Here is a 27,335-nt window from a genome sequence, read left to right on the forward strand (position 1 = left end):
AAAATGTAAGACTAAACTTACATTCCATAACATTTACTGCTTCCCTACTGCCAACATTTTGAAAAACTGGATATATTTAATAAGAATTGTTTTCCTTAAGCAGATTTTCAGCAGTCATTGGTTTTTTTTAACTAGAGAGGTAGGGGCAGGTGACATTACTCACCTTGAAGCTTTTTCACAGTATGCATGGCTGGGCCCTAATTTATTAATAGGTTTAGTAGGTTCAGGCATCTTCGTTTTCACAAAGCCTTTCAAATACTCCTAAATCATGTTTGCTTTTAAAATCTATAGAAATGAGACAAGTCTGTGAATAGGTAAGTGCAGTGAAATGTTGTAGGTATTGTGAGAGAGACCTGTATTTGGTTTGTTGAGGGCTCAAAGAAGTCCTAATGGGTACCTAAAAGAAAGGTTTCATGATAGAACAAACACCTCAGCTGAATCTTGTTCACCCAGGTGTTTTAGAGTAGGGGAAACCCCTTGAATCCATGGCATAACACCTGAAGATTCCAGCTGAGAGCTATGTGAACAAGTGAAAGTCGCTCAGTCATGTCCGACTCTTTGTGACCCCATGGACTATAAGTCCATGTAATTCTCTAGACCAGGATACTGGAGTGGGTAGCATTTCCCTTCTCCAGGAGATCTTCCCAACCCAGGGATTGAACTCAGGTCTTCTGCAATGCAGGTGGATTCTTTACCAGCTGAGCCACAAGGGAAGCCCAATGTGAACAAAGGACAAATGAAAAACAGCTTACTAAATTTTGGAAATTGTAAGAGCATGATTATGTGGTGAAGATGGTCAGAATTAAGATGGCTTTTATGCTGTAGGAAACAAGGAGATATTAAAAAGTATGATGAAAGAAAAATAAGATTAGACTTGAACTTTGGAAAGACCGTAGGTGACAGCATGGAACATGGACTGGAGTGGTATGAGCCTGGGTGTGGGGAGGCCGGGTGGGTACAGTCACAGGAATCAGGCAGGAGCGGCGGGGAGGCCTAGGCTAAGGGGGCTGCACACAGCCTGGGGAGGGAAGAGGGTTGGGAAACACTTAAAGGGTGAAATCTCTGAGAATTGGTGACTGACTGGCTTTCGAAAATGAAGAGAAAAGGATACCTCATTTGTATTAAGAATTTGGATAATGTGCCAAACATCAAGGTAAAGGTTTCCAGGACATAATTTGGTTTTCAAAGAAGATAATGGGGGTGGAGGTTATAGGTGATGGGAGAGGGAAATGGGAATGAGCCTCAGTGGAAGAATTTACTTTGGGTGAGAAGGAGTAAAGAACGTCTCTGTTTTTGCTTGGGAGGACTCACTTCTTCGCCACTTTGAGTCCATGCGTAATGAGTGAGTGCTCTGGCATTCCCCAGTCAAGTGGGTTGTTCAAGGTGGGCAGTTTCTTGGGTGACGCCAATCACAGCTTTTGCTTTAGAGCTAGGAGGAATCCTCCTGCCACTTAAACCCAGGCTAATGAAATGCAGGAGTGGCTGCACTTCTTGGCCCAACAGGTAAAGCCTAAGAAGGAAGTCTGAGAGAGACAGAGAAGAGAGAAAAGTCAGGTCTTGAAGATTTTGGTTAAGTGACTGTAATGTGTTCTACGTCTGGCTATTCCAGTTATTTGAGCCCATTAAACACCCCACCACCACCACCACTTTTCTTTTAATTTATATCACTTTGTATTAGGTTTCCTGTCCCTTGGAATAGATGTAGTCCTGATAGGGAAATAATAAATATATATATATATATATATATATATATTTTTTTTTTTTTTTGCTGAGTCAGGAGAATAGATGGCAGACAGAACATGAATTTTTAGATGAAGAATTGGTCAGGATATTCACCCAAATAACCTTGAGTTCCTTTGTTGTTGTTGTTCAGTCACTAAGTCATGCCCAACTCTTTGCGACCCCATAGAATGCAGTATGCCAGGCTCCCACGTCCTTCACAAGTCTCCCAGAGTTTGCTCAGATTCATGTCCATTGAGTCAGTGATGCCATCCAACCACCTCATCTGTTTCCCCATCTCCTTTTGCCTCAGTCTTTCCCAGCATCAGGGTCTTTTCCAGTGAGTCAGGTCTTCACATCAGGTGGCCAAAGTATTGGAGCTTCAACTTCAGCATCAGTCCTTCCAATGAATATTCAGGGTTGATTTCCTTTTGGATTGACTGGTTTGATCTCCTTACTATCCAAGGGACTAAAGTCTTCTCCAGCACCACAGTTAGAAAGCATCAATTCTTTGGCGCTCAGCCTTCTTTTTGGTCCAGCTCTCACTTCTGTACATGACTGCTGGAAAAACCACAGCTTTGACTGTATGGACCTTTTGGCAAAGTGGTTTCTCTGCTTTGGTGGCTGAAGTGGTAAAGCGTCTGCCTGCAGTGCCGGAGACCTATGTTTGATCCCTGGGTCGGGAGGATCCCCTGGAGAGGAAAATGCAACCCCCTCCAGTGTTCTTGCCTGAAGAATTCCATGGACAGAGGAGCCTGTGGGCTACAGTCCATGGGTCCCCAAGAGTTGAACACAACTGAGCAACTACCACTCATAGCTAGGTTTGTCTTAGCTTTCCTTCCAAGGAGCAAGTGTCTTCCAATTTCCTGGCTGCAGTCACCGTCCACAGTGATTTTGGAGCCCAAGAAAATAAAATCTGTCACTGCTTCCACTTTTCCCCTTATGTTTGCCATACCGTGACAGGACTAGATTCCATGTTATTAGATATTTGAATGTTGAGTTTTCAGCCAACTTTTTCACTCTCCTCTTTCACCCTCATCAAGAGGCTCTTTAGTTCCTCTTCACTTTCTGCCATTAAAATGGTATCATCTACATATCTGAAGTTGTTGATATTTCTCTGGCAATCTTGATTCCAGTTTGTAATTCATCCAGCCTGGCATTTTCCATGATGTACTCTGCATTGAGTTCGTAACTAAGTTGAAAACAGCAGAATTAAGTGACTTGCTGAAGGTGAGCATCTAATAAGTGAGACCTGAGATTAAAATTTAGGTAGTGTACTTCTAGCTCAGTGCTTTTAATACCATATTATCTGACTTATGCAGACAGAAAAGAAATGATGTTCTCTGGTTGACCTGTTGTTTAGTCGCTCAGTCGTGTCTGACTCTTGTGACCCTATGGATTGCAGCTTGCCAGGCTCCTCTCTCCAGGGGATCTTCCTGATTCAGGGATCAAACCTATGTCTCTTGCATCTCCTGCATTGGCAGGTGGATACTTTACCACTGAGCCACGAGGGAAGCCCGCTGTCTGTGGATAAAAAGAAATGTGATTTTTATCTATTTTTTTGTTGTATTTGAAGAACTCTTTGGGATAGAACAGTACAGTGACTCCTTCCTGAAGAGCCTGAGTGAATATCTATTGATAAATTAGGGTTTGGGTATACTGGTTATAGCTACAGGAATCTTTATTTTAAGGTAGTCATAATTTTGAGTTCTTAAGGCAGAGAGATGCCTATACAGCAGTAAAATCCTATTTGAATGTGTCAGTCCCTTTTCACTATCTGGATGTGTGTTGCAGGAAGGGGGACCCCTTCCAGGGCCTGAAACTGGGCTCTTGTCTAAAACTCGGAAATGAATTGTCCGAGGAGAGGCATATTCTGACCAAGCAAGAGACTTTATTGGGAAGGGCGCCCGGGTGGAGAGAGGGAGCGTCAGGGAACCCAGGAGAACCGCTCTGCCCCGTGGCTCACAGTCTCGGTTTTATGGTGACGGGATTAGTTTCACCTAATGGGTTGTCTTTAGCCAGTCATTCTGACCCAGGGATCGAACCCCAGTCTCCTGCATTGGCAGGCAGATTCTTCACCACCGCCCCAGCTGGAAGCCCGGCTAACTATAGCACAGGGGCTTATAAATGCTTCTTTCTTTCAGTGTGGCCTCAGTGAATGAGACCTGAGTCATAACGGCAAATTTTATATTCAGCCTTAAAATTTATATGAGTATTTTATTCAGCAAAGTTTTTTTAAGTACAAACTTTGCTCAAAGAATTATAGGAAACAAAACATGAATCAGAAACAGTTCCTGCCCTCAAAAGGCTCTTAGAACAGTTTTTACGGATTATAAATTCTGTTGTTTTTATGTGCAAATGTATCCATCTTAACTTCACAAAAGGAGAGGGTGGAAGTTGTTTATAATTTACTTGGGGAAATCAAACATACAAGGAGAAAGTCTTCAAGATAGTATAGTGTAAGTTACAAAGCCCTGGAAGTATGGGGCTGTAGAAGTGGAGGAAATAGTTTTGTACTTGAGGTATGCTGGGGGCCGAGAGGGGGAGACCATGAGCTGGGTCCTGAACGAGGAACGCAGGATTGTGACAAGTGGGTTAGGAGTGGAGGGTGGGATTGCATTTCAGAAAGACAGAACTATGTGAACCAAAATCTGGTGGAGACAGAAAAAACTTGTGTTTGGAGCAAAAGTAGTTCAATTTGGCTAGAACACACAGGAGTAAAAGTAAATAAGTTTGCCAGTTTGTGTAGGGTCTTAAATATCAGGCTAAGGTGTTTGGACTTAATTCAGTAGACAGTGAGGAGCCACTAAAGTTTTTTGAGTAATATGATCTGGGCCATGATTTTGAAAGATTAATCTGGTTGTATTGTGACTAATGAATGAATAGGGAAAAGAAAGTATTTTACATTGTTCGCTCACTTATTTTTCCTTTCTATCTAAACATAACTAAAACCAAGCATGAGCTTAATTTAGTTATTAAATAATAATGCTAAGAATCTTTAGTAATACATATATTTGTGTTTTCATATTCAACTACCTTTTAAAACTAGTTGAGGCCTTATTCACCTGATGGATTCTAATTACAGTTTTGCATTTAGACTCTTCTTCAGGTAGTTATATACCACAGATAGATTAACCTTCCAGTATATTGTTCTGATTGTACCACTGTACTGCTCAAGAAGCCTTCACCACTTGGCTGCTGAAGAGAGTCTGAAAGTCATAACCCAGTAATCAAGGCCCTCCCTGGTTTCTCTCCCACTCCCACCATTCCCTGACTGCTTCAGAAAAAGTGTTCTTAAGACTACTTGTGATTTCCTATTTCTTTGTCTCAGTTACTCTAGTTTCTATGGTCTTCTTAGAGTCATAACATTAAAAAGGGGGAAAGGACATTGTGGTCCTGAGAACTTAAGTGACTAGATCATATCTGGCGGAGCTGGGATGAAAGCTCTGTCATTTATTCAAAAAGTATTCTTTGTACTTGCCAGGTACCAGGTATGGTGCCATACCCTGAGGATATGATGGTAAGTGGAACAGAAGTGCTTCCTATTCTTTATAGCCTGCAGTCTCAAGAGACAAACATTAACTATTAGGTATACTTAAGCCAATATTATAGTCACTGATTGAGGTGAGTCCTATCAAGGAAAAGTACTTTTTTGAGAGAATATAATGAGGGAAGGCCATGAAGCTAATTCAGAGTGGCATGTCAGGGAAGGTCTCTTTAAGGAAGTGAATTTTAAGCTAAGAACTGAAATGTGAGCATGAGAGCTAAGAGGCAAAGCAAAAGGTGAGAAGGGCATTCATTCCAAGCAGAGAGAACAGCGTGCCCCAATCTCCCACCCCCACTGAGTGGAGAAGAATTTGGGGTCATAGAGGGACTGAAAGGTCAGTGTGGCCAAGACATTTTGGTTACTGAGGAGTAAGGTGAGGCCAGAGGTAGATCATGTAGAGCCTTTGGGGCCATATTTAGTATTTTTCATTTTGTATCCAATACAAGGGGAAGAAAGTGGTAATTGAAAGGCTTTTGAAGAATGATACGATTCAGTTTTTGTTTTTACAAATCACTGTAATTAATAATATATCCTAAATCTAGCCTCTTCTTTTCTCTACTTACCCTGCCCTGGTCTAAAACTCATATGAATTAGCTGGTCTCTGCTTCCACTCTTGCAGTCCTACAGCCTGTTCTTGACATCGTCGCTAGTATTCGCCTTTAAAATGTTACAGCACAGCTCTCCTCTGCTCCACTCCTCCTGAGTTTTCCTATTGCATACAGAGTAAAAGCAGAGGCACGCTCCCACCTCAGAACCTTCATCCTTGTTCTCTTTGCCTGGGCACTTTTCCAGATAGAGCCTTGTGGTTCACTTCCTAACCTTTAGGTCTTTGTACAGTTGGTGAATCCATCCCTGGCCACATATATTTAACACTAGACCGCACCCTGTCTATCCTTTCCTACTTTCTTTTTCCCCAGATCACTTAACTGCCTTCAGATGTGTTTTATACTAGAATTTAAGTTTCTTAGGCAAAGGATTTTGTAGGAGAGTTTTGTGCATGGTACTCAATACTCATTACTTAGTCTGCCTGGCAGATAGCAGACATTTAGTAATTATTAGTTGAAGGATGAATGAATGGATGGAGATTGTATTGGAGGAGTCTACAGTAGAAGCTGAGGGAACAGTTAAAGGTTCTTTGTCTAGATAAGAGATGATGTTGGCCTAGTTGAAGATTGTGGAAGATGCAAAGAAATGACGGATTTAAGATATGTTTTGGAGGAGACTTCCCTGGTGGTTCAGTGGCTATGACTCTGTACTCCCAATGCAGGGAGCCTGTGTTCAATCCTTGGTCAGGGAACTAGACTCCCTCATGCCACAACTAAGACCCAGTACAGCTGAATAAATAATTTTTTTTTTAAAAAAGCTATATCTTGGAGATAAGTATCAACAGGATAGTTCACATGATTAAAATAACTCAAGCCATTACCTTACAAATTTAATGTTTTTTTCATTAAATCACCATGAAACATAACTGTTAGCTAGTAATGTTAGTAATTAGATTTTTTTTTTTAAGTCTCTGTCTACTGGTGCTGCCATATTCACTGATAGTAGCAGACTGTGGTGAAGAGTAATTGATAAGTATTTTAAATATTTAAAATATTAATGCTTAGTTATTTTAAATATTTTTAGACTTTTAAAATCAAACTGGTGCAACAGTGCATGCAGAAGTGGTATATATGGCGTAGTTCTTTTAGTTAGCCTAGGGTGGTGGTTCTTAACTTGGGATGGTTTTGCTCCCCAGGGAACATTTGGCAGTGTCTGGAGACGTTTTTGGTTGTAGGTGCCACTAGCAACTTGTAGGCTATTGCTAGTAGCACTGGTTATTGGAGGCCAGGTTTTGCTGCTGAACTCTCTGAAGCACCCAGGTCAGCCCTCCTCCCCCAGTGGAATCTGGTCCAGGATGTCAGAAGTGCTGGGGTTGAGAAACCCTGCCTATGGGATTGAAACTCAGTTTTCACCTTATTTTAGTGGTCAGTCTACAGTTACGCTGTAACATCCACAGACCTGTATGATTTCTTGTCTGTACAAGGTGTGACTAGAGTGGTCCTTACTTTTAAACAAATATACAATAAGCAACATATATATGTGCTCAGGTACATGAATCCAGTTGAAAGCTCTATCTTCAAAGTAGTTCTGTTGAAAAGATTATTCGTTTATGTGATCCTGCCTTTTTTTTACAGTTGCCTTTGAGCCTGCAGCAAATTCTTGACATCTCCTTATTGGTAGCACATTTTCTTCTGAGGGTGAGTTAGGAAATATCCAGTGCCTTCTGAATGTACTGTGATGAGTAACGAGGTTGGGGAGTAATTCTGTTGAAAAATGGAATTGAGATATGACTTGTAAAGTAGTAATTGGCTCTGAAAATAGTTAAAAAGAGTAATGCTTTTTCTGCAGGTATTTTCATCAGTAAATATTGGGAATAAATGTACTGAATTCTCAACTTGAAGGAGCATGTTTATGTGTGAAAGTTCTAAAATGATTTAAAACAAAAGCAATGTTTCTTAGAATGTCAAAATATTAAAAAGATTGTTGTTGTCTAGGATCAGGGGAAATAGGCGCTCTCAAATAATTTGAGGAAACTTGGCACAACTTTTGGAGAGCACTTTGATAATATTAAAATTTTAAATATTTGAAATTCTACCTCTAGTCATTAATTTACAGAAACATTTATACCAGTAAGCAAAGACACATACAAAATCTCTATCTCATAGTCTGTATACATACAAGCTGTTTCTTAAAGCATTGTCTGTAAAGTGGAAAAAACGGAACAATCCAAATACCTATCAACAGCATCTCAGTCACTAATCTTTAGTACATCTCTATGGTGGATTATTGTACACCACCAAAAAGAATTGATGTGTGGACTGAAAGGAGATATAAAATATATTAAATTGGAGAGGGAATAGTAAAAACAAAGCAAAACCCAAACAAGCACATATGGCATACTATAGAAAATTATATATGTAGGAGCTGGAAGAGAAAATACTAAATCTAACAATTGGGACTAGGTAAGTGAAAGTTGCTCAGTCATATCCGACTCTTCGTGACCCCATGGACTGTAACCTGCCAGGCTCCTCTGTCCATGGAATTCTCCAGGCAAGAATACTGAAGTGAGTAGCCGTTCTCTTCTCCAGGGGATCTTCCCAACCCAGGGATTGAACCCAGGTCTCCTACATTGCGGGTGAATGCTTTACTGACTGAGCCAGCAGCGAAGCACAAGAGTACTGGAGTGGGTAGCCTATCCCTTCTCCAGGGGATCTTCCCTACCCAGGAATCGAACTGGGATCTCCTGCATTGCAGGTGGATTCTTTACTAGCTGAGCTACCAGGGAAGCCCTGCTCGGATAGCTTTCTGTATTTCAGAGATGTTTGATAGTTTTATAATGAATATATGTTTTACAGTCGGGAAGAAAAATAGTAAATATTTTAAAGTGAAAGAACAGTCACCATACTTTGTAGCCAGATCTTTTATTGTTTTGAAGTAGCCTTTTGTTTTTTTTTTCTTCTTCTTTTTTTCGCCTTTTGTTTTAATATGAAACTTTTTAGTAGTTTTGTATTTGTATTCACAAATACCTAAAATTGGCTAAAGGTTCCTAACGGTTTTGCTCTTCATCTGAAGTTATTCACTGCTTTTTAAAAAATTTTAAGTAATTTACTTGAAAAGTGAAAATGTCAAAAGATTAGTTATGGAGTGGCTTGTTTTAAAAAATCTTAGGCTTTAAAATACAGTATAGAAGTCTCATCTGTATTTATCCTGCAGGTGGCGCTGGTGGTTTTGTGTTCTTCTGCAGTGTTGATTCAAGTATAATTCACCTAAACTTCAAAATCATTTAATTACTAGTCCTGTTTGAGGAATGCTGTCTTTCATGTAACTGTTGAAAATCAGATGTTTTTCAAACTATGATTTCAAGGAATATAGTGTAGCAGTTCTTTGGACATAATTCATTTTGTTCTGTATCTGCTTTATTACTCATGACAATCTCTGTGAAAATTGTTTATTTTAATACTGAGTGATACTCTCTAACACCTTTAAAGTTCCAAAACTTCATGAAAACTGGCAGTAGAGCTAATTTTTTCAGATGAATTCTCTCTGAAGTCCTCCCTTTCCCCCCTCTCTTTGTGTGTCTGACTCCCCCTCTCCTTCCCTTTCTTTCTGTCAGTCTGTCAAGTTCAAGAGCAGCTCAGATGCCATGAATCAAGTGAAGCACAAAAGGGGGAAAGGAGACCCTTTTGAAGAACAAAGGCCTCCCATTAGGCTGCCATGTTCTTTTTGACAAAACGTGCTCCCTACATAGTTCCTATTGTTGTCCGCATGGCCTGCACATAAGGTAAATACAGTAGATCCTCATTACCTCACGTTTTCCTTCTCTTCCGCCAGTGCCACACGCAACCAGTGAAGCTTTAGGTCTTTGAGGCCTTTAAGCATTCTTATACAGTTGCTTTATCTCCTTTTAAAAAACTACATGGGTAGAAAAGGAAGTGGAGAGAGATGCACATCAAAACCCCACAAGGGGAGAAAATTGGCTGTTAAAGAAGCTGCAACTCCAGAATCCAGGGCAGGTGGAAGGAGCCAAAATCTTTACTGCTGTTCTTCTACTCTGTGCCTTTTAATATCCTGCATTTGAAAAATATCTTTGATTCACATTCAGTATGGGTTGGTGAGTTAGTTTCTCCTCTTTGTCTAACATAACAAAACAGACAAATGGGAATAAATCTAGTTGCTGAGAACAGACCTTGCAGTCATGAGACGCTCTCACTGATTTGCTGCTGCTTTTCCTTGGGTGTTTGCGTGGTGTTGTGTAGATGGCTTAACTGTCGGCTTCTTGTCTTCTATTACTTTTTGTAGGGGTGGAACTGAGAACTGGTGACAGCAAACAGCTTAGAGTGGGCAAACAATAAAGGGAATTACTTATGTACACCAGACTTAAAATTCCAGAGAAAAAATATTGAAATTTCAAATTTTACACACTTGAAACTTAGCTTGAAATTTAGCTTGCTTTACTGTTGCTGACAAAGGTCAGCTGCTTTTGGAGAGGGCTGTGTGACTGATTCAAGATATTTGCCTACTTGTTCATCTTTGAGAAAAACATCAGATTAGCAAGTCTAGTGAAATAGCCAGAGACCTCCTTAGTTCACTGCAGAGATGCAATACCTGATCATTGGAGGTTTGAACTATGGTTTTATTTATTCTTTCAAAGAAATTGGCAAGTCACTCAGTGATTTGTGGTAGGGTTTGGGGACGTGGTGAAAGAGATGGAAGAAGGAAGAATCTGGTGGACAATTTGTGACTTGACATAGAGAGTGAATCTATCGTTTTAGGTTTGCAGAAGTGATTCAGTGGGGTTAAAAAGAACCTTTGTAAGAATTAGAGAAATATATCCTTTGTAGGAACAGTAGTAACATTTTATTTTGAAAATTTCATGCGATTTTTAGTATTTCTATTCTTTGTCCCATACAACATTCAAATGAAAGTCCATAGTGTACCCCCCTTTTTGATCCTAAGCATTTCTTCTAATACTAAAACCTGGCTAGTGCACTTGAAGTTAAAAATAAAAAATAAATGTGTTAATGTGTGAGGAAATGTTTTGACCTTTAGTGGACCCTTGTTATTGCTTTTCAGGAACCTTATTGCTTGGTTTCTTGTTTTGGGGTTACAGGAGTTTGCAGGAAATCCTTTGGTTTATACATTTGGCAGCAAAAGAAAAGGCAAAGAGCTTCTTGCTTTGTATTGTGTAGGAAAGTACCATTTCGGTTGTCTGTGCAGGATGTTCTAAAGATGTAGCAAAGGAGTTTGGGGGGGAGGTGGGAGGCAGAGGCTTGCAGTTCTGATCTTTTCTTGCTTTGCCTCTGGTCATGCCTTGGATTGTTTTTCTGCTTTTGTTCCTTGGGGTGGCATCTGTCTTCAGGAGAGATTACTTCGCAGTCAAATACAAACTGCTGAACTGTGGCAGTTTTTATTTCTACGTTGCTGGAAACAGGGGTAGGCATAAGGTTGGGCTTCCCTGGTGGCTCAGACGGTAAAGAATTCACCTGCAGTGTGGGAGACCTGAGTTCGATCCTTGGGTTAGGAAGATCCCTTAGAGGAGGGCGTGGCAGCCCACTCTAGTATTCTCGCCTGGAGAATCCCCATGGACAGCCCATGGCGGGCTACAGTCCATGAGGTCACAGAGAGTTGGACACGACTGAGCGACCAAGCGCAGCACAGTACAGGTTGTCCTCTGGCCAAATCCAGCATGCTTTCAGTCTTTGTATGGCCCGGGAGCAAAGATGAAATGTTTTATTTTTAAATAGAAAAACACTAAAAGCATAACATTTCATGACACATGAAAATTAGATGGGAATTTCTGTACCCATGATTACACGCATGTACACCACCACACGCATTTGTTTTTTATCCTCTGTGTAGAATCCGGGGCTGCGCGTGTGCTGCGACAGTCAGCTGAGGGGTTGCGACAGGACTGAATGACCCTTAAAGATGAAGATGTTTGCCTTCTGGCCCTCTGCAAAACAAGCTTGTAATCAAGGATTGCCTGCAGTTTGTTAGAATGAACAGCATAGAGTTTTTCTAAGACTAGAAATGTTTGCCATTATTACGTTGTTTTCCGTGTTCTTTATTTGTTCATCAGGAAGACTTTTTCCAGTCCTTTCTTGTCTTTTCTTTCCTCCTCCTCCTCCTCTTCACTTTTTTTTGTTTGTTTGAGATTGCTCTTTTTAGGGGGTGGGGGAGGGCTGGGGGGAGATGCTCCAACTCTGGCTCCTTAGGTATATTTTCTACTAAGATTTTGAAAAAAATCAAATTGTATTCAGAACTCAGTCTGATTTCCAAGTCTGCTGAGAGCTGTGTTGCTTTTTCTCTTTAAAGCACGGCAGGTTACATTCCTTGACCATTGAAGAGCTGTGTACTGTTGTTTAGGAAAATTTGAGAACTTAGACTCACACAGGCAGATACTGCCCCAATTTAGCCAGACACTGAAATGGGCAGTTAATCTTTCTTGAAAGCATTAGACTTCCAAAATTTGTAAATCAGTCATTTTAAGCTGCATTAAGAGGATTGCATTTTAGACTTGTTCTTTAAAACATTGATTTTTCTTTCTCTTGGCTTCAGGGTTGGTAGCTTCTGCCCTTCCCTTAGTATCCAGTGAAGTGCGGCAGTTGTTGGGAAAGTAACTGGGAGCCCTCATAGGCTTCTGTAGGAAAAGCTCAGGTGAGCCATGTTGTAGTTTGCTGGGTGGAGAATTTGAATTTGTAGCCTGTATTCTGTGATTTTTCCTGCTTTTCTCTTTCCTGTCAGTCACATGCTTAGGACAGTAAAATTAGGGATTTAGAAATATCATCAGAGAATAAATTATTGAGTTTCACAAAGGTATAAAAATCATAGTTAAAACTAGGTATTTAATTTTTTGTCTTACTAACATCTCTTAAATAAGAGAATCAGAAGTCATTGTTCATGACTTATCTCTATATAAAATAAGGAAGGTAGTAATCATAAATCAAACTCCTGATTTATTCTGAATGATCACCAGCTGCAAACTAAGTATGATTTTTCACTCTAGCTAGGATTTCTTGTTGCTAATCATAGCCAAGCAGTAATAAAGTTGATATCTTCCTTTATTTCATTATTCACATTATATTACTCTATGCAGATTTTTTTTTTTTTTTTTTGCCAAGTCATGCAGGCTTGTGGGGTCTTAGTTCTCCAGCCAGATAAGAGGTCAAACCTGGGCCCCCACAGTGAGAGTGCTGAGTTCTAACCACTGGACCACAAGGAAATTCCTTACTCAGGATTTTAAAAATATGTTTGGGTAGAGAGTGAAGCTATCAAAAATCCACGTGGCTGTAAAAATAATGATAATACTCAGTTTGGTTATTTTTGATAGTTTCTTTGCTTAGTTTCTTTCCTTTCCATTAGATCTTTGCATATTGCCTAAATTTACCCTTTTTGGTTCATTTATGTAGGCGTTGCAGGGATATTAATGAAGCAGTTTTGACTTTAAATAAGAGGTTACCTATTCCTATTGTTTCATTGGCCTTGCGTTTAGGTAAGTTGCTGTTTGGCGCTGTGCACTCTGCCTTGTTAACCACATGTCTGCCCCTGCTGCTGCTGCTGCTCGGCCCCTCGGCCGCCTCCCACTCTCTGCACCCCCTGCTCCGTGGCCCGCCAGGCCCTCTGTCCATGGGGCTTTCCAGGCAAGAACACTGGAGCGGGCTGTCATTTCCTGCTCCAGGGGATCTTCCCAACCAGGGATCGAACCCAGGTCTTCTGTGTCTCCTTCATTGGCAGGCGGGTTCTCTACCACTTTGAGCCACCTGGGAAGCCCCATAACATAATTTAGTACATTTGCTAATTAGTAGGCTTACTTCTCTGTGGACTCAACTGTGTTACCAAAACAGTTGGGAAATTAAAGTAATTAAGTTCTTAATTTTTCATAAGTTCAGTTGTCTGTCTAAACTATGAATTTGGTAAAATTATGCTTGCTTATAAATTCTCTTCTTGCAAGAAGTCATGTTCAGTTCAGTCGCTCAGTCGTGTCTGACTCTTTGCGGTCCCTTGGACTGCAGCACGCCAGGCCTCCCTTGTCCATCATCAACTCCCGGAGTTTACTCAGACTGATGTCCTTTGAGTTGGTGATGACATCCAACCATTTCATCCTCTGACGTCCCCTTCTCCCCCCACCTTCAACCTTTCCCAGCATCAGGGTCTTTTCAGGTGAGTCAGCTCTTCGCATCAAGTGGCCAGAGTATCGGAATTTCACCTTCAGCATCAGTCCTTCCAATGAACACCCAGGACTGATCTCCTTTAGGATGAACTGGTTGGATCTCCTTGCAGTCCAAGGGACTCTCAAGAATCTTCTCCAACACCACAGTTCAAAAGCATCAATTCTTCGGCGCTCAGCTTTCTTTATAGACCAACTCTCACATCCATACATGACCACTGGAAAAACCATAGCTTTAACTAGACAGACCTTTGTTGGCAAAGTAATGTCTCTGAAGTCATGTTACTTTTCATTAGTTGCTAATATCTTCGTCTAAGGAGAATATTAACAATCTTGTCACTTTCCTTTACAGTTCTTTCTTGTTTTCCGTCTTTCTCTTTGCCTTTTAGAAGATGCTGTTTTTAGTCCCGAGATTTGCAACTGATGAATTCTAGGGCTAACCGTAGCCAAAAGAATATAATGATTATTGATGGTGGAAGAATTATATGATGAGATCAGTAGTGTGTTCTCCTTCCCCTCCCCTCCCCACTTTCCCCCTCCTCTCTCCCTCCCTTTCCTCCCCTTCCCTCTCCTTTTCTTTTCTTGTACATATTCTACAAGGAAAGTAAGTTAGGTGGAATCCACCTAACAGAGAGGTGAAATCGTTTTTGTAGTGAGCATAGAGGGATGATTAAATGATATTTTATTTTGTCATTCTCTCAGTGATTGTCTTGTTTTCTTCCCCACAAATTAGAGATTAAATTTTACCGTTTAGTAACTTTCCTTGATATGTCTGTAATAGTTGGACAGATTAAATCACACAAAAAAATCTGGTCTCATTGTTTTAGAGCTTCTGTTTCTTCTAGTCTGATTAACTTTTCTCTTTAGCATTTATTTTTATGTGTATTTAAAGGCATTATGGTTTTCCCCATTGGAGTGTATGCTACACAAGGGCACAGACGTTGACTTGTTCTCTATCCCCACCACCTGAATAGTGAACAGAGCACACAGCAGGTGCTCAGAAAACTTGGTGAGTAAATGTTTTCACATATATAGCTGTGTGTGCACGTCAGAAGTCATTGGTCTTCATCCAAAAATAAGGAGAATAGACCCACATAAACTTGTGACTCTACTAAAGAGTGTGTGTGTGCCACTGACACGCTGTTAACAGCAGACAGACATTATGAGAGAAGCAAAGGAGTAGGGTAGGATATTGGACAAGTGAATTGTGTGAGGAAACATCATTAAATATTAGCCAGTAAAACTGAACCTGTGAACTGTGATGCAGAGGAAACTGGCACATAGGGCGCATGAAGCTCAGGAGAGCAAGGATTGACCCCTCGAACGGTCTTCAGGTCGAGGGGAGAGGCCCCCGAGGAAGCCAGCATCACAGAGGGGCAGACAGCGGCCTGAGGGCCAGGCCTGCGGGCGCGTCTGCTTCTCGTCTTCCAGCCTCGTGGCCTTAGCATCCTAAACCCTGTTTGCCGCTGCGAGGACTGTAGGGGTGTTGTTACTGTTTTTACCAGCAGCCCCCAGCAACCTCAACTGCGGCTGCTCTTCCTGGCAAGCAGGGAGCAGCTTGGTGAGGACAGACCATCTCTTACCAAGAGTGTTTTCTTACATCAGATACTTATTTTGCAGCTTATTTTAAACTCTATCATAGAACTAAGGGTACATCATTCTGCCGTAATATTACAGTAGGCCACAGTGGCCATGAAATCTCTCTACCCAGTCTTTCTAAAATTGGAAGATGGGACTAAATGTTCTGATTCGGCTGTTCAGGTTTTCCATTCTCATTTTTTAAAGTGCTTGAGCTACCCTGGAGAAGGAAACGGCAACACACTCCTGCCTGGGAAATCCCTTGGACAGAGGATCCTAGTGGGCTACAGTCCATGGGGTCACAAAGAGTCAAACATGACCGAACACAAGCCTAACTCTGCAGGCAGAGTTACAGAATCTTTACATTTGAAGACTGCCTGGAAGAGTTTAGGTTAAGAAGCAAAGACATTTTAAAATACCAGCTTAGTGGCACTCTGTCCTAGTAATGGTGAATTTTAGATTCTGTCATTCTTCATCCCCCCATCCCCAACAGTGATGATTGATTAAACAGTAAATGAAAAATGTGGAACCCTGGTAATGACTGATTGATGGTTCTGTGAAATAGCATTTATGCCTTAACTACTTTACATTCAGAGTTCCTGTATAAGAATACCTTTGTGTCCTGGAAGTGTTCAGGAAAAACTACTTTATATGAATCCTACTCAATATTAATCATTTACTTATCTTAGAATTTTTAACAGAGATGGTGGTTTGACTACATTATGCACCAAAATAAGTAATATAGGAGCAAAATATTTAACTTCCATTAGAAGACTATTCTTACATAGGAAGAACTCATTTTTTTTTTTTAATGAAATCTTTTCCTATTGAAGCCATTGATGTACCTTGTGAGAGAAATTGTTCTGAAGTTCGTAATTAAAAGCAGCTAAATCATCCTCTCCACGCACATGAGTCTGAACTGTGAAATGTTTTTAAAAAGGACAGGAAGAATAGAAAGTGTTCAGTTAAAAAATGAAATATTTTCAGTTCCATACTGTAATCAAGTGGAGGAGGGAACATAGTATAGAGAAAAAAGAAATGAAAAAGAAAGCTATATTGATGGCAGGGAGACAGTACAAAGCAAGAAAGGAAGGTTAGAAATAAGGGAAAACAAGAGAGGTTTTATTAAAGGGGTGAGCAGAAAATCTACCTGTAATGTTCTGCTGCTAAGAGCCTTGGAATAATTCACCAGTCTTTGAAATATTCTTATTTGATCATTAGTAATCTCTAGGTTATGAAATCCAGTGGGCATTTTTCCAGACCATTTCTTAATTGAGGTCTCAACAGCATTTGACATTCTTGTCCACTCTCTCTCTCTAACCCCTCTGGAAGCTGTGAAATCATGCTATTTTGATTTTCCTCTCATTTCTCTAGTAGCTTCTGTTTTGTTACATTTTTGTCCTTAGACATTGGAGTTCATGAAGGCTCAGTCCTGGACACCTATATGTTTTTTCTACAACCTAGCAAATGTATCCATCCTGTGGCTTCAGTTCCCACTGACTAATGCTACATGTCATTCTCTAGTGACCTGCATGTCAGTGAATAGCATTGCCTTACTCATTTAGATGTCCAGGTCAGAGACTTAGGAGTCGTTCCCAATACCCGCCTCAGCCTCGCATCCCAAATCCTTACTACCACAGCCCGTTTTACGTTGTTTAGTGACTCCCAAGTCTGCCTGTTTCTCAGTCCATGTTGTCAGCTACCCTAGTCTTGTAGTCATCATCTCTGTCTTACAGCATAATAGTAGTCTTCCATAATCTTCCTTTCATTTATTCTCTACACTGAAACTAAGATGATCTTTTGAAAATATGAGTCCAGTCATATCATTCTGCTTAAAATTCTTTCCCACTGCTTTTAGAAGAAAGACGAACATCCCATATGCCTACTTCTCCAGCCTTTCCTCTCTCCTCCTCCTCTTCACATGAGCCACCCAGTCCCTTTGTTCAGATTCTCACAGGTGCCAACCCCTGACCTTCCACATTTTGCTTTCCAAAGGTCAATTCCCAGTCCATTCTTCAGATCTCAACACAAAGACGTTTCCGTAGAAAAACTGCTGCTTGACATATGGTCTTATAGTAGTTTGTTCTTTTCTAGCATTTATCATAATTTGTCATTATGTATCTCTGTGATGAGACAGAAAAATCCTAAGAGGGATGAAACCTGGTCTGTTTCTCTCACTGCTGAACGCCTAGAATCCCCAGCACGTGGCGGTTAAATGTCTTGAGTCTCTCTTTTTCTGTAGACTCAAGGTATGTGTCGCTGGTCCATACATTTTACTTTCAAGAAATCTTATGACACTGTGTAATCTGTTTAGGACTCAAAGATGAGGATAATTGTGTTTTCTGTAATGTTTATCTATTGTGTTTTCTATAATCTTTATCATTCAACACAGTATAGAGATAAAAGATCCAGGAAAAATCAGCTGTTTTCTGAACTGGAACTGAGTCCTTTCAGATTGTCTGGAAACACCATTTTTACCTGTCCCTGAATGTGTTTCCTCAAAGAAGACATGCTGACTTAGGGGTTTTGCTTTAATTCAGCAAACATTTGAGGGCGTATAATATGCCGGACACTTTGTAGACTTTAATTGACTACTCCCTCCTGCATTTATCTTTCTGTGATAATGGAAGTTAAAGTAATTTTAAACCTAGATTTGCTTTCCATGACCTCTGTTGCACATGGGTACATATTTGTGTGTTTGAGCCTTTCTTTAAACAAATCACTTTATAAATGAAGTGTTCACTTGAAAGATGTCATTTCTCTTGACTGTGATTAGTTAGACAAACTCTAATTTTTACATAATTATGCCTGTTAAAGGTATTCAAATGCCATTGGAAATAGATTTGTTCCCCTAAGTTCTGTTTCTTCCTGACAATACCAGTAGAATATTTCCACAGATATTTGGTAGAGGGTTGTGGTATGTAACAAATGTCATTCATGGATGAGACTTAGAAATAGGATTTTAGAAAAGAAATTCAGTTCTTTGTTTTAAAAATATACTACAATTAATTTCTGCCCCAGGATGTTAGACCAAGAGCTGTTACAGTTTTCAAATTTAGGTTTATGCTGAGCCCATTTTTTCCCCCTTAGAGATCTTTCCCACCATGATAGACTATGTGTCAGAATTAAGGGAGTAACTTGTGGCCTACCCTTGCAAACCAGATATTGGTTTATTGGATTATTTGAAATAGAAATATTGGATTATTGAAGAGCTTAACAGGGGAGTAGGGGAGAAACGTGGTGCTTGGTAGAGGGAACTACAGCATGAATGTTCCTAGGGAAACAGATGTCGAGAGTCAGGGGTGATGAATGGGATTAAGTGGAAGATTTAGCATGCAGGTTTACTTGTCTAGAGTGACGAAAAGGTGGTGATTAGTGGAAACTGTGTTTGGAAATACAAGCTAAGAATTTTGACTTGATAAGATGATTTGTATTTCAAAATATAGTCTAAAAGTTTATAATGTGAGAAAAAATAAAACTTTGCTCTGGTCTTGTGAAAGTAAAAGTAGATGCTATAGGTAGCAAAGATGATGGTGTTAGAGCTTGATTTTTCTTTTTTTTAATGGCTTAATTTTGTTACTTATGGCTGTTTTTTAAGTTTTCTAACTAGTCTTCATCCAGAGAATTTAGAAAAGTAACTCTGAACACTTTGTATTTAGCAGACATGTTGTTATGTTTCAAAACAGTTTCTCCTGTCAGTTCTTTGTGCCAACGTCAGCCCAAATTACCTAAAGGTATGGAGAGCACTCTAACAGTAACTTCTAAAAAGCTAGTTGACGTTAGGTTTTTACATGACCCCTGCTGTGTTTTAAAGGTGAGGGTCAAGGTGGGCCTCCAACCAGTTTTGCTTTTCTTTTAGGCTCTTGTGTTCCCTTTTCATTGAGATGGTTTCCTTTGCTTGTTCTTTCCAGTCTTAGGCTTTTATTTTTCCCAGCCCTAAATAAGCATGAAAGGGAAGATATTCCTTCTTTCTAACCCTTTTCCAGAAATTAATTGCGCTACAATATTAGCTTCTTAGATTTCAAGCAGTCCTCATGCCAAAGGCATGTGCGTGCTACTGTGCTAAGTCTTACAGGGATGAGGCGGCAGCACGCGGGGCTGCCTGCTGTCAGGTGCTGCTAGAGCGCCAGGTAATGCTAACGCAAATCATGTTATCAAAGTGTCCATATAAACAGTGCCCCTGCTCCACCCTGCCAAGCTAAGTGCCCTAAATGCGTTAAGACCACATCCCCAGAGGAGGGTGAAGTGTCTAGGTTTCATTTGGGTCTGGTTTAGATGAAGAAATATAAATTATACAGTTCCCTAGAGGTCCATTTATAGACTGGTCTTATTCAAAATGTATGTCAAGTGTTGTATTTGGAAGTGCTATCCTGGTAGCAGAATGCCTAAGACCCTGACTGTCTACATGAAGAAAAGTGTACAAGTTTGAAGTAATGTGTTTGGGAGAAAATATTCCCGTTTACACATGTAGGATGGCAAGCTCTTACCAGGAGAGAGAATTTTAAAATTACTGTTTTTTATTATTTGAAGATAGCAGACTGATGTGCTGCACCCACAAGACTAGCTCTGACTTTTACAAGAAAGATTGTTAGAGACATAGAAAATATTTTTCTATCCTCGTGCCAAAGTGTCTGTATATATTGTATATAGGTTTGGACATGTTGCTTTAGGAAAGAAGACAGTTCCAGAAGAGACATGATTAAAAACCAAAAAGACAAAATAATCAAAGCACTTCAATCTGGATTATTATAAAAATTTAGGATGTTTTAGGCATCCATTCAACCAGGTAGTTACTGAGAAATCAGCATGTTCTAGGCCATGTACTAAGCTCACAGAATGCTCTCTGATGCTTCTTTCAGACTGGTCGGTGCAAACTGTATGTCTCTCTGGTGTGTTTTTCTTACCACTCTAATAGGAAAAACAAAAGAACAAGAAATTAAGGGGGAAAAAAAACCTTGAGATTGTATATGATCTGAGGTCATAAAACCTTGAATAGGTAGAGTAGATGCAGAGTTACTGATGAACATTTTGGAGGCCCGGCCTCAGGGGATGGTGATGGAGTTCTGAAGCCAGACTGCCTGTGTTTGAGTCCTGGGCTGTTTTGAGGATAATGTATCAAAGTGGTTAGAACAGTATTTAGCCACAGTAAAGGCTTAATAAATGATAGCTATTGAATTGAAGAATACTAGAACTTTGTAAAGACATAGAGAACTATATATTGGACAAATGAAAAATATTAAAGCACCCCCACAATTAACCAGCCTGTCGTTAGGCAAATTCCTGACGAACTAAAGATCAGATCCAGTGGAGAATGCCTTTTAGTAGCCTGTAAATATTCATGCTTTTTAGAATTCTGGGACATAATTGTGGTGCTTGAAGCTTATAAAAGGGGGATTTTAAGAGTTGTTTGAATGACAAAAGATTGGCCTGCTGAATGTGGAAGAGCATTCCAGGAATCAGGATTAGTTCCAGAGGACAGTTCACAAAAAAAGTGTTAAGTAAATTTGTGTGGGTCTAAAGCAGGTGTTCTCAAATGAGGGCGATTTTGCCTCTCAGGAGGCATTTGACCGCATCTGGGAGAAGGGTGCTACAGGCGTCTTGTTAGAGACCTGGGCCACTGCTAAACATCCCATACTGCACAGCGCAGTGTCCACAGCAAAGAATTACCCAATCCCAAATGCCAGGAATGCTGAAGGTAAGAAACAAGGGCATAGTATGAGATGTAATAAAGTGCCACGGGGTAATAGAAGCCTGCATTTTTAATATCTCCACCCCAGCCCCCAAGAAACAAATATGAATACAGATTTAGCTCAGGTTAATCTCGCTCGCCATAATGCATACAAGCATCTTTAACAGACCACACAGCTTGTGCAGTGTTACCTTGTACCCTGCACTCAGGAGCCTGAAATGACGCCATCTTTGCTGTAACATCCACACTGCATGTCTTACTCCCCTATCCTTTAGGGAACAAATGTAATGCATGTTTGCTTAGATTAGAAATTGTGATGAAAACTGTTATCAAGAATCTTCTTTTCTAGGTATCTTTTTTTGTTGTCATACTCCCACCCCTGCAGGTATGCTTTTGTACACCAGGCAAGGTGATAGGTTAACAAAACAACAAATAAGGAAGATTTATTTCGCTGGTTGAATAAAGAAAAGTTGAAGCTTGAAGATGTAGAGATCCATGGCATTTGTTTGTAGGACAGTTCCTGTCATCACTATGGGGTTTTATAGAATGTGATGTGGTTAGAAAGAGGGATAGAGGTGACGGTGTGTAAGTGGCGTGGAGGGCTGCCTGGCGTGTGTAATCTTTCTGAAGTGAGGCAGTGTGTTGAAGAACACTGTGATCTGGAAGAAGATAGGGACCTTTCCTTTTCATTTCAGACCTATAAATTCAGCTACTTGCTGAACCTCTTGGAACCCATAGGCATGTCAAATTAAACATGCCCAAACTCATTCCCTCTTCACTCCCACATTTTCCCTTCTTGTACTCATGTTTTCCTCCTCCTTAATACCATCACCTACATGCTCAGTCACTCAGACCAGAAGCTGGCAGTCAGTCTGAGCATATAAACTGGCACCAAGGCTGCTCCGAAATGTTCACGCTTGTTTCTTCTCCGTTCTCCCCGACTACTTTAGTTCTAACCCCCATTCCTGCCCTGAGTTCATGTAATGGTTCAGTTTTCAGACTTGACACCCTGTTAACTTGTAGTCATATAGCGTCCAAAAAACTATCCCAAAAAAAGTTAAAAAAATAATTATGTTGCTCTTGCTTAAAACCCTTAAAACTTTAAGGTTAAAATTTAACTTATTTTAAGTTGAAGCTGAAATTTAAATATGAGGAACTTAATGTCCTTGCTTACCTCTCTAACTTTACCTCTAACTGCCTTCCTTACCTCCTCACACATAGCATTTGCTGTTTTCTGAACTTGTGACTATCACACCACTTTCCCTGCTCATGTTCTATGTTTTCCTATACTTTCGTACCCCAGTACTCATTGTTTCACTTGTTCTACTCAGTAAATCCTGCTCTGACTTTCTTGTCTGATGGATGAGTTGTAGCTCTTCTTGGCCCCTTTAGCGTCTCAAGTAAGAGTTTAAATGCAGGACTTGCTCCAGAGATAAACTAGATAATAAACTTAAGCTCCACTCTTTGCTGGTTAGGTCTCCTTGGGCGGTTAAATGTCTTTATATCATTCAATTTTCTTGTGTGTTAAATAGGAGTAATACTAGAACTTAGCTAATAGGCTTGCTTTTGTGAGAATAGTATATATCAAATACTTAGAATAGTCCTTGGCATATGTTAACACTTATTGAGCCTTAGCCTGTTGTTATAGTAATGTGTTCTCCTTCATAGCACATAGTATCAGGTACTGAATCACTCACTACTTACTCCCTCTTCCACTGTATTGTAAGCTTTTTGATGGAAGGAACTAAATTTTACTCAACTTAAATTTTACTCAAAAATATTTATTGGATATCCGTTGGATCATAAATATTTGGCCAAATCTAAATTGCCCAACTTTTGTGAGGCCTCTGAGCCATATGAACAATTTATCTTCATAGAAAAAGTATTGTTTTAAAAAAGAGAAAGAAGAGTTTGTATTGAGCCCAGACTCTTTAATGATTCAACTTTCTACTTAACTGGTGTATGTCTTAAAGTTAATATCCAAGTTGTAATTAATGTTGGTGTCTTTTATATTAACTGACAACCATTTGGATATTTCTAATCTGAAAACACCAGAGTATTTCACAGATTGGTCAATTATTTCGAATCACCGTGAGAGGTAGAAGCCCAGTGCTCTGGCTTCCACTGCTTTTGCTTTCTGTTAGACCATCTTGTATCTATGGCTTTCCATTGTTATTTGACAGAATAATAATGATCAGGATTTAAAATATATTTCTTATTTATTTTTCAGGTATTTGAAAATACCATGGTATACTCACTTTGCCATTGCCACTGTCCAAAACTTAAAAACCTTTTCATGAGACTAAGATCTTGCACACTGTCCTGTGGGCAGTCCTTACCAGTCCGCATTCTGACTTGGAGGCACAGGCGGGAAACCCCGCTGCTGTGGAACATTGCTTGTGAAGAAGGGCATCTGTCAGCATGAGCTTATTTTTCTCTCTTAAAACAGACATTTTAATGAAAAAATGGGAAATAACATGGCGTTTCATCTTTAGCATTAAGCTATAGAATCTTCTTCCATGCTACCGTGAACTCTAATACACATACAATGATAGGCTCTAATGTTATTCTTAGCATATTTCTTTCAGAATTTTGTTAATGCCTTTCACAATAAATAAATGGTTGTCAAATTGAATTGAACTCACTGAGTAGATGAGTTGCTTTGTTTTGCTTTATTTAGAAGTGGAAATTAAATTCTAAATCGATTGGCATCTGTGATGTTGGTTTACAAGCAGTAGGCTTAAAGTTAAAGTTTGTGTCTTTATTCTGCCACTTTTATAGCATCTGAATTAGGACAGTTTGCTTAAATTCCTTTTTTCTCATCTATAAAATAAAGCAAAAAATAACTGCTTCAGAGAATGTTGTTAGGTTTAAATCAGATCATATTGAAGCCTACCTAACATGGTATCTGGTACAAGAAAACTGTTCAATAAATGTTCAACATACTGAAAACAAATAGTGCTTTAGGTGTGTCTTAAGGCTATTTTAATAGAGGCCTTATAGAATCACAAAATCATAAACATTAGAGGGGAAATCAGAGTTCAAGCTCAGCCTTCCTTTAGGAATTTAATTTTTTGTCTAGCATCCCCATCAAGTATTCATTTCTCAGTGCCCACGCATAAGGCACTGTGGTAGATTTGAAGAAAGTTCTGAGTTGACCAAGGCACAGACGCCCTTCTAAGGGAGGAACAGGGAGCCCTGCGTGCCGCCGTCCGCGGGGCCGCAGAGTCGGGCACGGCTGGGTGACTGAGCAGCAGCAACGCTCTGCTCAAGAAGGCTGTTGATGGCAGGCTTCGCTGGCGAGGTGGTGGTGCAACTGGATCTCGAAGGGTGAGTAGAATATGAATGCCTAGAGGAGTTTCTCACTGCAGGAGCAAGTGGAACAAAGGAGAGAAAATACACAGCCGTCGCAGAAAATGGGGAGTGTGAGTAATTCCATTCTGCTGGAGCTGAGGAGAGGTAGAGGAGCACGGAAAGGTCAGGTTGGAAGAGAAAGTTATGGCCGGACAGTGGGAGTCCTGGGTGCATCGCTGCGGTTGACTTCCTGGTACACGTCAGATGGAGTATAATGAACAAGTTTTAACTGTGAATTCTGTAATTGCAATAATTCCTTTTTTTTTTTTAAGTATAGAATAATTTTAAAACAGTCCTTAATATTAACTTGAAATATGTCTCCTTGTAACTTTCATCTCTGTTCTAGTTCATTCTGTAGCCTAACAGAGGCAATCCCTTTCTTTTCCCTCACATCAAATGAGACACGTGTCAGTTTTACCTGTAAAACACATATTGAATTTGTCCCTGTATTTTCTATCCGAGTTTAAGGTGCCACCATCTAGATTACTGTGACACGTGGCTCAGAATCAGCCAATAAGTTTCTGTTCTTGCTGTCCTGTTAAGAGTATTCTTCAAAACCTTTCGCAGATATCCATTCTTAAAAAATACAGATAGTATCCTGTAAACCGTGTCACTGTGCTTGACCCTTATCATCTTAGTGAAGCTAAGGAAACAGTCTGCTGATTGTTACTTTCCTGTTCTAGCCATGCCGAGAATCACTCAGGTAATGTCATTGTTGATGCATTACCGTGAGGTAGTGAGCACTGGAAATGTCTGTTAAAATCAGGGCAGAGGAGGAGACTTTAAACCACAGTGACGAGAGTGTGGAGTAAAGGCAGAGCTATGACAGAGGGGACACTGTGCCGTGTAAGAGGATGCGCTCTGCTCTAAGCACATCAGCTTACAGCACGTTTTGGTTTTTTTCTAATTTAAATGTATTTATTTTTTGGCTCTGCTGGGTCTTCGTTGCTGCACGCGGGCTTTCTCTAGTTGCAGCAAGTGGGGGCGACTCTTTGTGGTGGACTGGCTCTGGTGCCTTCTCTTGTTGTGGAGCACAGACTCTTGGCACGTGGGCTGCGGCAGTTGCAGCTCATGGATTCTAGAACTCAGGCTCGGTAGTTGTAGCTCATGCATGGGCTTAGCTGCTCGGTGGCATGTGGAATTCTTGCTGGACTAGAAATTGAATCCATGTCCCCTGCATTGGCAGATGGAGTTCTGATCCACTGTACCACCGAGGAAGTCCTAGAGCTTCTTTTTGAAGATTGAAATTGTTTGTTTTAAAACTTACTCTCAAAGACTTCTGACACTATAATAGATTATTCAGAGAAATTCTACAAAAATCCTACAAACGCCTATAACATTCATATACATGTTTTCTGTGCAAGCCCAAGGATATGTGAGGGATTTCCACAGAATCCATGAAGAAGAAAATGTACGGTCACCAAGTTCACCCTGGGGCTGCCTTAAGGGCCTTTGTCCAAACCTTTGTGATTTAATGTCTAGTCTAGACAGAAGACTAAACTTTTCAGGGTGGAGAAATGGAGCTGAGATCCCTGCATAAAGCTTGGAACCCTTACGAAAGGCCTACACCCTAAGCAACATTCAAAAAACTAAGACCATGGCATCTGGTCCCATCTCTTCATGGCAAATAGAAGGGGAAAGGTGGAGCAGTGACAGACTTTATTTTCTTGGGCTCCCAAATCACTACAGACAGTGACTGCAGCCTTGAAATTAAAAGATGCTTGCTCCTGGGAAGGAAAGTTATGAAAAACCTAGACAACATATTAAAAAACAGAGACCTTAATTTGCTGACAAAGGTCTGTATAGTCAAAGCTATGGTTTTCTCAGTAGTCGTGTACAGATGTGAGAATTGGATCATAAAAAAGGCCGAGCACTGAAAAATCAATGCTTTCAAATTGTGGTGCTAGAGAAGACTCTTGAGAGTCCCTTGGACTGCATGGAAATCAAGCCAATCAATCCTAAAGGAAATAAACCCTGAGTATTCATTGAAAGGTCTGATACTAAAGGTTAAGCTCCAGTACTTTGGCCACCTGATGCGAAGAGCCGACTCATTGGAAAAGACCCTGATGCTGGGAAGGATTAAAGACAAAAGGAGAAGGAGACTGCAGAGAATGAGATGGTTAGATCACATCAGCGACTAAATGAATATGAGTTTGAGCGAACTCCGGGAGGTGGTGGAGGACAGAGGAGTCTGGCCTGCTGCAGTACTTGAGGTCACGAAAGGTCAGACACGACTTAGAGACTGAGCAACAACAATAACAACCCATACTTGGCAAAAGGGTAGGCCAGGAAAACTTCACCCACCAGCAGAGTACTGCAGCGAAGGCTTGTCTCTCTTTACGTCTATGTACAAATCTTCCTTAACTCTTTTTAAATACAAATTTGAAGTTCGAATTTATACTACCTGTGTGATCTGGGAAACCCAAAGCCAAGAAATAAAAGTGCTCCCAAGGTATAAATGCCTCCGGTTGGGCAGAAGCAAATGTATGACCTTTCTGAAGGAATGTACATTCAACCCATGCTTTGGAGACTTCTCCAGATTAGTTTTCTTACTATGAGTCTATACCCCAAAATTATACAACGTAGGAAGAAACAGGGCAACATCAGACTTGCAGCAAAACAACCAGCAATAGAAGTAAACTCCCTGCTGCCTCCCACAGTGTGAAGGAAGGTGATTGATTAAAATCAGGTTTACTATTTAAATTAATTTTTAAATGTTTTAGTAATAAAGGGGA

General features: G+C 40.3%; 1 protein-coding gene across 3 annotated transcripts in view; it reads left to right on the forward strand.

The window, feature by feature from the left end:
- The window catches only part of POU2F1 (POU class 2 homeobox 1), a 196,137-nt gene that overhangs the window by 41,295 nt on the left and 127,507 nt on the right, over positions 1-27,335 (forward strand). The window contains exon 2 of one of the 3 annotated variants that reach the window (XM_043878739.1): positions 13,222-13,304. The exons of the other annotated variants lie outside the window; for them this stretch is intronic. The gene's annotated coding sequence lies outside the window, so the exon portion shown is untranslated. The remainder of the gene's footprint in view (positions 1-13,221; positions 13,305-27,335) is intronic. 3 annotated transcript variants of the gene reach the window in all.

This window comes from Cervus elaphus, chromosome 20, assembly GCF_910594005.1.
Source record: "Cervus elaphus chromosome 20, mCerEla1.1, whole genome shotgun sequence".
Classification (NCBI taxonomy): Eukaryota; Metazoa; Chordata; class Mammalia; order Artiodactyla; family Cervidae; genus Cervus; species Cervus elaphus.